General features: G+C 45.4%; 1 protein-coding gene across 1 annotated transcript in view; it reads right to left on the reverse strand.

Moving 5' to 3' along the window:
- The window catches only part of CPVL (carboxypeptidase vitellogenic like), a 1,072,295-nt gene that overhangs the window by 425,247 nt on the left and 630,878 nt on the right, over positions 1-16,170 (reverse strand). The window lies entirely within an intron of this gene.

The following is a 16,170-nucleotide window of genomic DNA, read 5'->3' on the forward strand; positions in this document are numbered from 1 at the left end:
CAGCCATCACTGCCAGCACAAAACCCGTACTGCGTGCACAGTCCTATACAAGCAAAAAGTGATTTTTAAAGTTTTCTTTTCATTGTAATGCTTTGGCTAGTTCAAGCCTTTTGCATTTCAGTAAAATGAACCCACAGTTATGCATCACTCCCCTCATTAAGTAAGATAGTCAACAATTACCTTTGTTAAAAACACAGATGAGACATGGACTAGGAGACTCGCTATTTGGGTACATTTTCCGTCCTGCAAGTTGTCGTCGTGCCGAAATTCAATCTAGATTCAACAATTTCCCCAAACGTGGCGGGCAGCAGAAGTAACAATCAGGGGTTCGGCAGAGAAGATAATTGACCAAAATTGATACGATTCGCCAACCACAGCCATTGCAGAGAATTTACCATACCCTTTAGCATAGAGTAGTTTTAACCCTGTGCACTGTCAGAATTTGCCTACAGGACTGCACCTTAGCCTCGCATATTCGACAGAGCCTCAATTTTCGTTGTTCCTGTACCCATTCCCCACTGATCTCTCAAAATTGGAGGATGTTCAATCAAAAATATAAAATGAAATGTAGTAGTAAGCTGCAATATTTCGTGAGGTAACTGAAAGGTTGGTACCAAGCAAACCCCTGCCTTACAAACTCAATATGGCACTTATGCAGGGAAAGAGCATCGGGAGTGGACATCGGATCCCATAATAATGACTTTTTACTCGGCTCAAACAGGAAAGGTCCAGGAGTAGGCAGATCCTCAACTTGCAGGACAATGGCTTCTAGATGGTTAGTGACAATATTTGTCAAAGTCAAACTGGCTAGATTACCTGGTTTAAACGACCAGTGAGCTCCAAGTAACAGAAGTAAGGTGTTTGGAGTAGCACTGGACTTTACTACAAGAATCTTCATTAATAGCTTAGTGCATCTCATCTTCCATAGCGTGGTGAGCGATACCAGCTCCATTCTCAAGGCCTCTACCGAGACAGTTTTGGGTAATCCTAATATTGACTTCAGAAGTTTCCCTTCCATCCTATTTAGCCAATTGGTGTTAACACCCGGGGCAGATTCTAATCCATACTATAGGTTAGGGATGACCGACTTGGAGTAAACCTCCAGGAAGCCTTATACAGATTCTCCCCCCAGCCCTACTGATAACATTTTTCAGGGCCTGCGACTTGCAAAATACCTTTGTAGACATCCGCCACCCAAACACTGTCACAAAGGGAGACCCAGGAAAATGGCAACCCAGATATAGGTAGGTACTAACTTTATACAACTTATTCCCATCTAGCCACCAGTTATGATTCACAGGCTTCTTGCCCTTACAACCTGGAGCTGTAAGATCTTAGTCTTCTGATGGTTGATTTTCATATAATTATCTTTTACATACTGCGACAGGTCATCAAAGGATTGTTGTAAGCCCAACAGTATGCGATCTAGGGTCACAGTATCATCCGCATAGCTGATCCATGCATTTGAGATACCTCCCCCCCCCCGCCCTAGCAGTGGTGGATTGTTGCGACATTGGGCAAGGGCAATCCCCATGTCGGGTATGTATAAGTTAAACACCAGGCGGCTAAAGTGCACGGATGTTTTAAGCACCGATTAGTGGCTACTGGGGCCATAATGGATCCTTCTTGCGATACATGGACTGAAACTGACATTTCCTAAAACAAGAGTCGAAAGAAATAAAGTAGTTGGGGGTCAATATGCAAGGCAGTCAATTTGTCGTTCGAGCGCCAGAATCAGAAGCCGCCAAATAATTGACGAAACAAAGGTAAAGTGCTCCATCCGTTCCGCTACAAACCTCAGCCGACAAGACCTTAAGAACCCACATGGCTAGCAATGTCGAACATCATTTCCTGAAGCCAAGTTGTTGTGGCTTGAGAAGATCAGATGTTTCTGCCCATTCCTCCAATAATTTTAGAAGTGTTGTGACGAAAACGTTGCTGCTGGAGTGCAGCATAGCAAGTAATCGATAATTTCGAGGCTCACTACATATATTTTGTATACTGGAATTAGGATTGAAAGCCGGCAGTTATCCAGAATCGCACCTCAATGCAGGATCCCCATGAACATAATGTGTAATACTACAGCCCGTAAAAGTGGGCTCCTTTTCAACAGAACATTTGCTAACCCGCCCAGTCCCGGTGCCTGGGACGATTTCAATCCCATGATGACGAACGCAAAGTTTGTACTACTCAACTCCCCGGCTTGATAATTATCCCTTCTACCATGCGAGTTGGTGTCCCAGTATATCTCGCCGAGAAATAGAGTCCACTGTTGCTCTGTAATCCCACACAATTCTTTCAGGGACTTCACAGCTAAACAGATTCTGTACGATTACCAGAATGTACAGGCATGGCCGATCTTAATTAAATTATAGACCAACTGCCCCAGCTTATTTTTATATCTGGCTCTCAGTACCCATTTCAGATTTTTGTGTAGCTAGATTTATTGCACCCAATGCTAGCAAACTCACACCGCAAGGCCGCCTTCTCCTCATGAACACATCGAATATGTGGGACTTTGTTCCATTCTGCACAAAGTCACGCTTAGGCCTACGAATGGGTGGCCATTCTACCTTCAGCAAAAACTGCAGTCAGCCAAGACATTTACTAAGCAAACTGGGCGTCCAACCAATCTCCTCAATACGCTCACAGATTATTCGGATATTGACCTCTGTTCAAAGGATGCTGTTTCTCTGGGCATAAACCTTTGACATACCCGGTGCTGGTTTATTTCTTGTTTGCAAGTTCATGTTAAGTGTAGCCTTTAACATCACATGATCAGTTCACGATGTAAGAGTGATCTCATAATTTCTTGTTAAGCAACGAAGTGTGTTGCGGCAAATATGCAACCAAGGCATCCCATGCACCAGGCTGCTGGAGATTGAGAATGGAAAACAATTAGCCAAAATATATAATTCAATTCCAGCTGCTTCCTAAGCATTAAAAGGTGTGCTCCGGTTTACAAACACGTTTCTTCCAACTGTCTTGTAATTCATAGCCATTAGCGGATTATGAAACATTTATGTAGTAAATATGTGTTCATTTCATGTCTGGATTTTAGTAAAGGAGAGCTGCCACTATTTGCAAGTTAGCACCTATTGTAAAACATTTACGAGGCCTAAACATCGATTTAATGAAATCTGCTTCCAATACCTGTATGCAACACATTACAAGATGCTTTTTGAAAACCTTTAGCTATAGGACCATGCAGTAATTCAAAATCGCCGAACGTACACAACAATAAATTCCAAGTCACGTACATGTCCCATGACTTTACAAATTAATTAATCTGAGTTGCAGTATCATAATGTTTGGTAGGGGCACCTTATTCCAGAAATAATGTACACTTGGTGATATAATATTCTGTTTCTAACTTTTTCTCATGTAAGTAACATTCACCCACCTAATCGTCTGAAGCAGCCTTAGGGAATTGGGCAAAATTAGGAAAAATCCTGTGCAACACTACAATGAAGGAGAAAAAACAAAATGTGACTTTTAAATACAATTATTCAATTCACAATTCAAAGTGTCCCTTCTCTATTGCTAGAACTCGTAATACTTTGGAAATGAGCACAATGGCTAACGGGAAGTCAGGATACATGTAAATAACGATACATGAGAGCTGATGGGCAGTAGTTTACAGAGCAGTGTAAAGAATAAAAGCACATCGTCTATTCGCCAGATGTTTTCATACTTCATCACCCTACGGAGTACACCAGAGGTAACGAAAATTGAGCTTCCCAATTTTGTGCACCTTTGATTGGCAAGTGAATTATTTCCCACTTTAAGCGGGAAAAATAATGCAGAGTTGGGGCATTCACGACTTAATGTAAGCTACCTCTAACCATTTCCCGCCATAGTCGAGACATGGAGAACGGGAAAGCCACATTAGTGGAGCCGTAGCAAATAGTTTAAACAAATGATAAAACGTGCAAGGTGACATTGCTAGAAATGGACGAAATTATTGGCAATAGTATTTTTTTTAAGGCAATAGAGTTTTGATACACTGATATGGATAACATGTTTGAAATGTAATGCAGTCACGTAAAATACAAACGTTTAGCGTATTTAGTACTTTCCTACGATCACATGGGTGACAGCTGCAATACAGTTCCTTCATCACACTCTTACCATTTGGCAAATCCGGTTCATTCTGTGTGTGAAGCACTACAACAAAGAAGCGGAAGTAAACACTGCTTGAGTGACTTGTCACAACCGACCGCACATATTTTGACCCTGGATTATTCCAGAAGTCCAGCATATATAAAGAAAATGTTGTTTCTGAGCGTAGGCGTTCACAGCAGGCAGATGTAGGGAAGTGATCTTAGAATTTGAGCCTTCGATTATAATGCTAGCTGTGGAACCTGCCCAAAATTGAGAGATTCTGACATTTACATCCGAGGCTCAAATTGTAAACACATGCAAGTAGACATGTTCAGCCAACAGCCTAGCACACTTTTTGCCATTGCCCCAGGAAGGTGGTGTCACAGCCTCACCTCACCTTACTCCTGAGAAGCTTTTAGCTGCCTTTCTATCTTTCCACCTTCCTTTCTCTTATCCAACCCCCTACGTATTACTCCTCTACTCCTTTCTCCTGATGTCACTGCCAACAGCCTTCTCTATATTCCCAAACAACTTCCTCCTCTTTCTTTCAACAACCTTAATACTTTCAATTATTTTCTTGCTCCTTACACCTGGTATCTCCACTCCGCCAATCGCCAACTACCCCCCAGTAGCTCCTCTCGCCATCTCGTTCAATATGATGTCTTCTCCAACCACTCTTGCCCTCATTAGGTCTGCTCGATTCACCCATCTCCAGTGGGGTGGAACAGGGTCACCTGGCCTTAGTAACTGCATTCGCAATTGATCAGAGAAGTAGGCAGAGACTTTCAGGTTCAACCTCCATTATGGTTTTTGAATCGGAGGCTTGTGTGCACACTCTCTCCAGGATGGTCCCTGTCCTGCAATTTCTACAGCCGTCACCCTGCGGAAACAGTAAGCTTAGATTCATTAATATTGAGGATTGGGCAGGGCAGCACCACAATGGTGCCTGGATCTCTGGCACCATGTACATATCTTGTCAAGAATGGCAGTGCAAGGGTGCTTGAGGGTTATGTTCCAGGCACATATAATGGAGTCAATTTAACTGTGAGGGGGCTTGAGTGGTGGATACCAGGTAGAAATGTTGGCAGTCCCTGAAAGGGCCATCAACAGATTGTCTCGGAAGGATAGCTCGGGGGCAACATGCTCGCCTCGGAAGCAAGATGACGCAGAGCAACACAGGTTCGATCGCCGGGTCTGCACTTAGAAACCTCTGGGAATTAAGCGTGTTATAAATAACGAATTACAATTATACAGTGGCCATGTCACAGTGCCTGGCCAAAGGACTTGGGAATGGTGGGGTAGTGCAGGGGCATTCACCCATATACCTCATCCTGGCCCAACATCATAACAGGTTTGGTGGCCCATAGCGATCCTACACACTACCACAAGGCACAGGCAGGTAACAATAGTTTAACTTTCAATACCCCATCAATACCCCATCACACCAGGCTGTATGTAATTGTCTCAAGTTAACCATGCACACCATACTGCTGTTCCATGTACAGGTTTCACATTTCGAGATTCGCTACATTATATTAGCCCTTAAAAAAAATACACTGTTACGCGTAGCTAGGTTTGAATTGCATAAAAACGCTCAGGGAAATAGTTACCTTCCAGAAGGTGATTAAGGCAGGAATAGATAGAGTATATTAATGTTCAGCGGGTAAACCTAATCCTACACGTGCATACATTAAGGCAATTGATCAGCTGAAGGAGAAGAACATGGTCACTAAAGCAGCAGCTAAGCGGAGAGAAATAGTGATTTTGGATTCAAAGAAATAGGACAATGATGTTGCGAGGTTGCTGAAAATTCCAGGTCCCTATGAACGGTTAGAGTCTGATCCACGTGATGCTATGAAAGTGGAATTTAATAATTGAACAGAAATCGCTTTACACAAAACACATGTGTTCTCTGAATGCTGCAACAATGTCCCTACATGCAGGCACCTCTCTAGATCCAACATTATTATTTGAGACGATTCAATCGTTTATTTTCATCAGTATATATTATTCATAAGAGTACAAATACACTCGGTCAATCATTCAAGGTGTGTTAGTAATGAGTGACTTCTTAACAAAGAAATGTGTTGAATTCTGATGTGTTTACATCATATTAGGGAGTTAATCTTTGGTTGATGTTCCTTTGACAAAATTCAAAACTGACTTGAGAGAATGGTAGAGCCCACTAATCCATTAAGCTGCTCCATCTGCTCATTCAATATTGAACACATGCTGCTGAGGTGGCTCCTCGGTATGGCCATGGGGGCATTGCCTCACACTAGAGTGTCAGGCAGCACAGTCCATTATGTGAATGCTACCTGCCTCGGAGCAGCAGATTACCCCCCCCCCCTGCTTTTTATGCCGCCGCCACCATAAGGAGAGGGGCCACCTCTCAATATTCCCCTATCACCGTAGACACACTGACTGACAGAAGAGAACCCCTTTCCTGAGGGACAGACCATCAGGTCTATAGTGGCAGCGGCAATGCTTGGAATGTAGATGGTTGCGCGTAGTTAAGTGATGTATGATGTGTATGTGTTTGCACTTGTATGTTTTTTATGTTTGCATGCATACAAGGAGTTGACTGAATGTCTGGGTGAATGAGAATGTATGTTATATGAATGCATGTAAAAGAGAATGAATGTGCCTGCGTGGGTGAAGGGGGAATGGGCCACTAAATTTAAGGGAATGGGGAGGCTGCTGGCGATATGATTTGCTTTACCCTTGATGCACAGTTAAGAATTCTATGCGGCACGGAATTATTTTCTGTGCATCAAAGGTAAAGCAAATATGAGGGTTATGTGGCTAGAAACGGCCCTATTTTGGTGCATTGGTTTTTTTGGTACATTTTTCTCAAAGGGGTTTGGGGTGGATGGGAAATGTAGCTTTTCAGTGCATCACTTAAACTCCCCATTTAGTCACCAATGTCTTCATAATAGTTCAGCATTTATTATAGAAATCACAACCCTCAAAAAGCATCAACAATGTACAGAACACTCAAAAACTTTATTTTAAAGCACATACTATAGGTTTACAAAAATATTCAAAAATATTTCGGAACAGTTTCCTAAATGAATGAAACAAATAAACAAATAACCAAAAGTATAATTGAAAAAGCGAACACAGCACTTGGCTCAAATTAATTCAAGAAACTATATACAAAATCTATGCAATTTTTAAATTCAATACAAATCTTTCATTCTCAGGCGATCTGTTAAGCATTTGTCATGCTCCATTAGTCGTGGGTTGTATCCAATTGCTTTAGACGGAAAGCCTGGCTACTCCGGTCTTCTTTATCAGAGTAAATATGGTATCCGTATTAATAACAAACCTTCTTAAATCACAATACCAAGCTGCTCTCTATTGTTTAAAATCTAACTGTACAACTTACTCAAAATTCTTTTCACTGGGGTGATAAGTTTTAATGTCATCTCTCAAATTTAAAACATTCATTAATCAATTATGCACCTCACCAGCCTGAACTCACATGCATGTAGATTTCAAATCATTCACCTCCTTATTTTATTCAATTAGGCTATCAAAAAAAATGTATGATGAAGAAACCCAAATTATCGAACCTTGAGCTACAACCATTAAATTATTAAAGTATATATACTAGGAACACTGTTTTCTTTCCTGCAAGAGCGCCTGGGGACCAACTCCGTTGGTGACGGTTCGCGGTACAAATACCTTTAACATTTAACTGTTGCACAAGGCCATTCCACCTGTGGTATTCTCATGCAGGTTATTTTTTTTGTCTTTAACACCTGTCTTCTACACTACATGCTAAACGCTGTTGACTCAAACATTGACATGATTATGCAGCAGCGCCTAGTAGCATGAACACCACTACATACAAATACATCAACAAATGCTTGAAAACAGAGTCCCTGCCACACCCCCAATCAACATGAACAGCATGCAAAAACACTCAATAGGCATATTCATTCTAAGTGGCACTTTACAAATGTTGGAGCCATGCACAGTCTATCAAGTGAAATACACATATAAAAAGTGAAGTTAGCAGCTCTTATTCTAGCTTGGCATTTTATTAGATATAATCTCGCATTAAAGGATCCCATTCCTCTTCTGCATTTAGCACCTGCTCAAATGATTTCAGATTTGTTCTTCACACTTGTTCCTTAGAGGCAAGCTTGCTTTCCCATCCGCTGCAAAGTCTTGCCAAATACTGTTTCTAATACTAACTACAAAAGATCATTACTATTCTGTGTCTTCTCCACATAATGTGCCAGTAAAGGTGCAGAACAAGTTCCTTTACGAAGTTCTGAGCAATGTTCATAAATACATACATTAACTTGACGTGATATTTTTCTCACTCAAAGTCTATGACATGGGCAACAGATTAAATAAATCCCCTCCTTGCATGTACAGGTCGACTGGGTTCTAAACTCTAAGGGCCGACCTTTATGGCCATAACCCTCACCCTTCAAATTACACATATCAGAGGAAACCGGTATTTGTTATGAAAGTTGATAAGCGATGTCCAGTAGTGCTGTGGGAAATGGACATCGGACATACAACTCTAAAAAAACAAATGCAGGCCAAGTTCCTTTCATGCTTAAGGTCCTCACCAGATGGTAACCCAAATGAACATTGCATTCGAGTTTGATCCTACACAGAGTGCATAGCATATCAGGTTTACTTGCGAGGAAATCTGCACAATTTAAACCATTTGAATGATGACCTCAGGGACGCCTGCTCTCTTCACACCGGTCAGACACTGATTTTTTTTTGTGGCGACTGACCGTAGAATTTGTTATTGTTCCCTGGTAGCCAAGAAAAGTAGAGACTCAACAAAGGAGGAGCCCGCCATACTTCAACAGATCCACCCCTTGGCGGTAAAAGACAGCAACCAATTTTAATAAATGGGATTCCGCCAAATGACAACTGCAAAGCAAGAATTAGGTAGGTCGATGTGACATACGAGCGTTGTTGGAGAAGCATGATGTATACTGGGGGCGTGCAGACATGTCTGGTCTGCATAGACTTGGGCATAATGGTAGATTTGGGAGTTTAAAATACTGCCGATACAAATGGTTTCTATTTATTTTTTCAATGTCTGAAATGTGGTAAAAGTCGGAAAAAACAGATGCGACTAATTCTTTGTGGGTCGCATCGGTTTTTTAAATAAAGGTTAGCAGGACACAACCTGAAATAAACAATCTTTAACTCAAAGACAAAGATGGCAACATTGGATAGATTTGATTATATGCTTGGAACAATTGTTTGTTACTGTACTGATGGGATATTTCTTTTCCCTTTTGTTTTTTGGGTCATTTGTGATGTGGAATGCAGAAAATACAGACAAGGAAGAGAAGTTATTAGCCAAACGGTTTAACACACAAATGTGATCTGAAATGGAGTTTATATATGTCCTGAGGATGGCTGTGGTAGGAAAATTATACCATATACCGTGCCTGAAACCTGAATCGACGTTGTACTAGCTCAAGTTCCATTAGGATCTCAATTTGTTTATTTTGTATAAACGCTTGTGGCAACTGACTGTATCGGAACAACAAGATGTTATATGCCATGACTGTAAATCATAGATACATTTATGGACAACAAATAATATCCTGCATTGAAGGTCTAATTGACCTTTTTCGATTAATTGTTCTTATTGCACAATTTGCACAAGTACGACTGGTTTTGAATGAGTATGAATGAAGATGCGTGGATGAGTCAGAATGTTAGATCACAGTATATTGTGTGTGTTAACAATGAAACGGACTGGAGTTTTAGATGTGGTTCTTAATGATTGACATTTGTATGTATGGGATACATTACTCACAGTAATCTTATTTCTGATGCTTGTATCTGCTTAGATTCACATGCTCTTCATAGGCAGACATCTAGCGGAAGCTGCAGAGTTGTTTTCGAAATTTGAAAAGGGACGTCAACAGGGCGTGCCAGTAATACTATCCCTAGTGTGACGTCCACTGTACCCATGGTCCTTCACGCGTTGAGGTCCCTCAGATTGCTTTGTTTCTGACATGAGGAAGCATGAAGTGTTGCGCGAGTACAGGTGTATCCAAGCAGATAGGTATCAGACAAGCTCAAAGCATTCATGCACCTTCTCTCCAAGGGGAGGAAGGGTGGGCGCATGTGACTCAAAGTAGATACAAGCATCAGACAGAAGAACAAGTTAGTTACTCTCTTACCTGGTAACGTTCTTTCGATGGGATGGAAAGGAAGGATGAACTCGAAGGACAACCCTGTCCTTATGAAACAGTGAAGGGTGGCTTAACCGAAAGTCCCTGCAACTCGCTCAATCTGCGAGCGGAAGTGACCGCAACTAAAAAACACAGTTTTAAGGGTTAACAGTCTCAAACGACAAGAATGTAAAGGCTCAAATGGAGCACCCATTAGGAATTTTAGAACCAGGTTCAAATCCCAACCGGGCACCTGGAAAGGTGACGGTGGGAACACATTAGTGAGCCCTTTCAGAAACTGAGACATCAAAAGGAATCTTAAAATAAGAACACTCCTCAGACGAGCGCTTAAATATGGACAGCGCCGCCAGGTAACCTTTAAATGGTACCCACTTGCAGGCCCTTGTGGGCTAACGAAAGCAAAAAAGACAGAACCACAGGAATTTCACATGAAAAAGGATCCACATTCTTAACCCTGCACCAGTCGCAGAACTTACTCCAATGGCAATGGTACATGGACATGGTTGCAGGCCGTCTGGCCGAAAGCAACACCTCCATCACGTCTTCAAAGGAGGTCCCAATCCTTATACCTCAACCTTTCAGAAGCCAAGCGTGAAGGTTGAGGGATCTGACCTCTGGATGGAGAACCTGACCCCCATCCTGTGAGAGCAGATCATCTTGGTAGGGAAGACGACGTGGAGGGCAGATGGAAAGTCAAGAAGGTCCGGGTACCACATTCTCCGAGCCCATGTCGGAGCAATGAGGATCATCCGGGAACCGAACCTCCGCAGAACTTGCGGGATGACGGGGACTGGAGGAAACGTGTATAGCAGTGGGAAGGACCACACCACCACGAACGCGTCTCCTAAGGCTCCACTTGGAAATTCCAGCAAGCGAAGAGATCCACTTGAGGGGTCCCCCAAAGGGCAAAGATCTCCAGGAGAATCTCCTGAGCCAGCACGAACGCGTGAGAGATCGCGGTCTGCCTGCTCAGAGCATCCGCCGTCTCGTTTTCGTCTCCGGCCAGATGAACTGCCGAGATCGAAATTTCCTGCTGGATGGCCCAGAACCAGAGCTGCAGCGCCTACAGGCACAAAGGGAGTGACCCTGCACACCGCTTTTTGTTGAGGTAGTGCATGGCCACTGTGTTGTCCGTCAGAATCAGGACATTCTTTCCTCGCACAGTCGGCAGAAAAGCCTTCAGGGCAAGCCTGACGGCCCTCAGCTCCAACAGATTGATATGGAGTCTGGACTCCGACAGAGACCTACGACCGCTGACTGTCAACTCGTTGGCATGAGCTCCCCATCCCATGAGAGATGCATCCGTCACAATCGTCACCTCCGGCCAGGGTAGCCAAAATGGAGCCCCCCTCATCAGATTGCCATCGACGGCCCACCACAGAAGGTCCTGGGCAACCGAGGGCAGCACCTGAACGGCATCCGACATCCTGCCGGAGGACTGTGACCACTGCATCTTGAGAGCCCATTGCAGAGATCTCATCCGCAACCTGGCCTCTGGCATCAGAAGAATGCAGGATGCCACGAGTACGAGAAACTCAAGATCTCGAACGCTGGGAGACTCTGGGCGACTCTGGGCATGCTGAAACTTGTGCACCATCTGCTGAATGTGAGGAGCCCTCACCTGGGGAGGAAAACACTGCCCCAGTGATGTGTCGAGCACTGCTCCGATGTACTGGAGCTGCTGAGTTGGCATCAAGTGGGACTTCTTTAAGTTGAGAGAGAAGCCCAGCTTGTGAAGGGGGTGGCAGGTGACGGACAGATGATTCAGGACTTGCTCGGGAGAGTGCGCCCTGATCAACCAATCGTCCAGGTAGGGGTAGACGTAAATCCCCCCTTTCCTGAGATATGCTGCCACCACCACCATGAGCTTGGTGAAGACCCTCGGGGTGGAGGTCAATCCGAACGGTAGGACCCAAAACTGAAAGTGCGAGTCGCCAACCGTGAACCTCAGGTACTACTTGTGCTTGGGATGGATCGGCATATGAAAGTAAGCGTCCTTAAGGTTGAGAGACACCAACCAGTCCTGAAGTTGAAGGGCCTGGAGGACTTGAGAATGTTTAACCATCTTGAACTTGTCCTTCCTGAGGAGCTTGTTCAAACCGCGCAAGTCCATGATGGGTCTCAATCCCCCGTCTTTCTTTGAAATCAAAAAATAAGGGGAATACCATCTCTTGTTCCTCTCCGATACAGGCACCAGTTCTATGGCACCTTTCTCCAGCAGGGATTGTATTTCCTGCACAAGGAGCGGATCCGGACTCTTCAAAGAGAGATTCCCTGGTGGATTGTCATGAGGCCTCTGCCGGAAAGGAAGACAGTAGCCATGGGCTATGATCTCCAGAACTCACATCTGAAGTAATGGCACGCCACTCTACAAGATGCTGCGCCAGCCTTCCCCCAACCGGCGTACCATGTGACATGGCCTCATGACTGAGCTAAAGCGGCTGCTGAAGTGCCTGAGGGCAAAGAGGCAACTGCCCGAGCGGCTTTGGCACCTCGAGTACCCTGTTTTCCACCTCTGGTACTCCTACAGTGGCCCCTTTGACTTGCAGCTCCTTTCGATTTACCAAAGGATGAGTAATATCGAAAGGAACCTCCCCTCCATTGCTGTCCCCTAGGATGAAAAGGCAGAGGTTGGAAAACTGATGTTCACCATGAAAGGGCATGTTGAGGAGCAGGGCTTGCACAAACCACGACTTCCGCAACCATGCAAACCTGCGTATTACGGTGCTCGCCGCCATGGACTGGCTGACACAATCTGCCATGTCCAGGCGCGACTGAATGGACTCACACGTGGCATCCTTGCCATCCTGCGCAATAGCAAGAAAACCATCAAGTTCCTCCCCTTCGGGAATATGTTCAGCCGCTAACGAAATACAGTTCCACAGAGTGTGCAAGAAACGTGACAAGGCACACACGGAGTTGGCTGCCTGTAAAACCATACCCCCTGAAGAAAACACTTTCTTCGCCTAGCCATCAAAATGCTTGTCGTCCCTATCAGGAGGGATGGTAGGGTACGATGCCTGCTTTGCTGGGGCCATAGCCGCCTGCACCACCAAACTCTCCGGAGTGGATTGCGTGGTCAAGTAGCAGGGGTCGCTACTGGCTGGGCAGTATTTTCGCGGCAAAGACTTGCTCACTGCCGGGAGACTCTCCGGAGCAGTCCAAGCTGCTGCCACCCTTCTCTGCAAGGCCATATGGAATGGCAGTACCGGGTCAGTTGGTGGACCTTAGTCGAGGATATCAGTCAGGTCATCCTGCAGAAAATTCACTGGTGGTGCAGACCACCCAAAGTATTCCCTGACCCTCGACATAAGGCGAGGCGGTTCGAGGACTCGGCATGGGTGCCAGGCTCAGGCCTACAGAACTCCACCTCCGGAGAGGTGTCCAGACCACTGGCGTTGTGCAATGACTGACGCAGGTCTTCAATCCAGCCATGACCAGACAAAATCTTGTCAGGTACCTCCTCAGGAACCATATAATCCAAGAAATATAATCCAGAGGCTGGAATGAGGGCACAAAAAAAAGGGACTAAGACATTTTTAGCCTTGGCCAGAGCCTTTCTAGAGGGTTCCACCGTGCCACGGGGTACCTCCGACAAAGCAGCCTCGAAAGGCGTCGATGGAATCGGCATCAACGTCGAGCGTGGCGCAGACGGCTTCGACACAGTCCTCGAGGGCGGAGCGCCCCCAGCGTGTCCTTAGACAGCCTGGGCGCTGATGGTGTCGACGGCTTCCTCGGAGGCGGAGCCTCCAGAGAGTCCCTCGACGACCTCGGCGCAGAAGGCGTCTAAGTTTTCTTCGAAGACCTCACAGGCTCCGACTGTCTCGAGGGTGTCGAGGACTGGGACCTGGAACAGGCATGTCTAGAGTGACCATCCTTGTCCGACCGGGACCTCGAAGGTGCTCGGTGATCGCGACGACCGCTCGAGCCTGAAGGCGTGCGAGTGGCGTCTCTAGCACAGTCACGGCCAGCGTCTTTCGACAGCACAGACGGACCAGAGCCCTGCGACGGAAAAATCACCAACATCTCCTGCCGAAATTAATCCCATTCCGCAGGAGTGGAATGCTTGTTGGGACAAGCAATCCACCGACGGGCGGAGTCCTCGGACGAGGAAGGACTACCGATGCCGGTGCTTCCGTGAGTGCCTCGAAGAGGCAGAGGAATGGTGGGACCTACTCCTGGTCAGAGACTTACGCGACGATGCGGAGAGTCGCCCCTCGAATCGCCAGTCGAAAGCCCAGTGGATCTCGACTTCCTGGGCTTGGCCACCTTACCTACAGAAAGCTTCTTCTTACGGTCTCCCAAGGCCTTCAAAGTAAGCAACTGGCAGTCTACACAGTCATCCGTGTCGTGGTCCTCCACAAGGCACCAGAGGAAGGCGATGTGCTAATCCGTCAACGACATCTTGGACCCGCAGTCCCAAGACTTCTTAAAACCTGGCTGCAGCGTGGAAGAAGACAAAGACATCATGGAAATCTTCACAACGAACAGGTTAGAAAGAACAGAACTCAGAAAAACCGAGGCGCGCCGAGATCTCCGAAGCGAACACGTTTGTGGAAAAAACAGAACTGAGGCTACGGGCGTCGTGCGTCCTACTTATAACATCTGGTGACGTCGGCTCGATGGAGGCCCTTGAGGGTAGCGTATCGATGTCATCGACACCGAAAATTTTCCAAAGCAGCACAGCTGTGGTGATTACTGTCAGATATGGAATATGTCGGAGGACCCAATCCCCTCGAAATACGATTACGGTGAGTAATGCATCCCTTCTGAGGCTTGTGGAATCTGCTTAGATCACATGCTGTACATAGATCAGTGAGCAGTGTGAGGAGAAGGTGGTGGGTTATGAGAAGGTTCATTGGCACACAGATGTTTTAGAACCGCTTATCCCACCTGTGTATCTGTTTTGGAATGGGTGCCAATGCAGTAGTGCTCAGTGAAAGTGTGTATTGAGCTCCATGTAGCTGCTCTGCAAATGCTGTCTAAGGGGACATTTGCAATAAGAGCCAGAGTAGCTCCTGTACTCCTTGTGGAGTGAGCTCTTGACGTGAAAGGCAGTGTCTTGCTTGATAAAGAATAGCACAGTTGTATGCATCCGACTATCCATCTGGAGATGGCATTTTTGGAAATGTGGTCTCCTTCTGTGCCTGGCGCTATGGAGACAAACAGTTGGTCTGTTTTCCTTAGTGGTCTGGTCTTGTTTACATAGTAAAGGACCGCCGTCCTTACATCTAGTGTGTGGCGTTTTACCTCAGCTGAGCTCCTTGGGTTCTGGAAGAAAGCCAGCAGTTCAATCGACTGGTTCACATGAAATTTTGAGATGAACTTAGGAGAGAACCTAGGATGTGTACGTAAAAGCAGTTTGTCCTTGTGTATGACAAAGAAAGGATCCTCCACTGACAATGCTTGCAACTCACTAACTCATTTGATGGAAGTAATCGCCACGAAGAAGGCAGTACTGGACTTGTGCATCGGCTTGAATGAGGGCCCCTTGAGCTTTGCGAGTACGACACTGAGATCCCATCCTGGCAGTGGGTTTGAAATTGGAGCATGGCGTCTCTTCTCCCTCCATGAATGCTTTGATGACCGGCACTTTCCACCACGATAATTTATTGTGGGAGGTGGTGTAAGCTGATAAGGCCACCAGGTGGATTTTTATAGAGTTGAAAACTAACCCAGAGTCTAGCAAGTGGAGCATATAATTTAGAATGTGGGATGGGGTACATTCTGTGGGGTTTATTTGTTTAGACTGGCACCAAATTACAAATCTCCACTTGTCGAAATAACAGTGTCTAGTGTTTGGCTTTTGTGCCTCCTTGAGGATAGCCATATACCTCTGTGGTAGGTTAAGATGTCCGAACTCTGACTTCAG

This window comes from Ambystoma mexicanum, chromosome 2q, assembly GCF_040938575.1.
Source record: "Ambystoma mexicanum isolate Mex_15411 chromosome 2q, UKY_AmexF1_1, whole genome shotgun sequence".
Lineage (NCBI taxonomy): Eukaryota > Metazoa > Chordata > Amphibia > Caudata > Ambystomatidae > Ambystoma > Ambystoma mexicanum.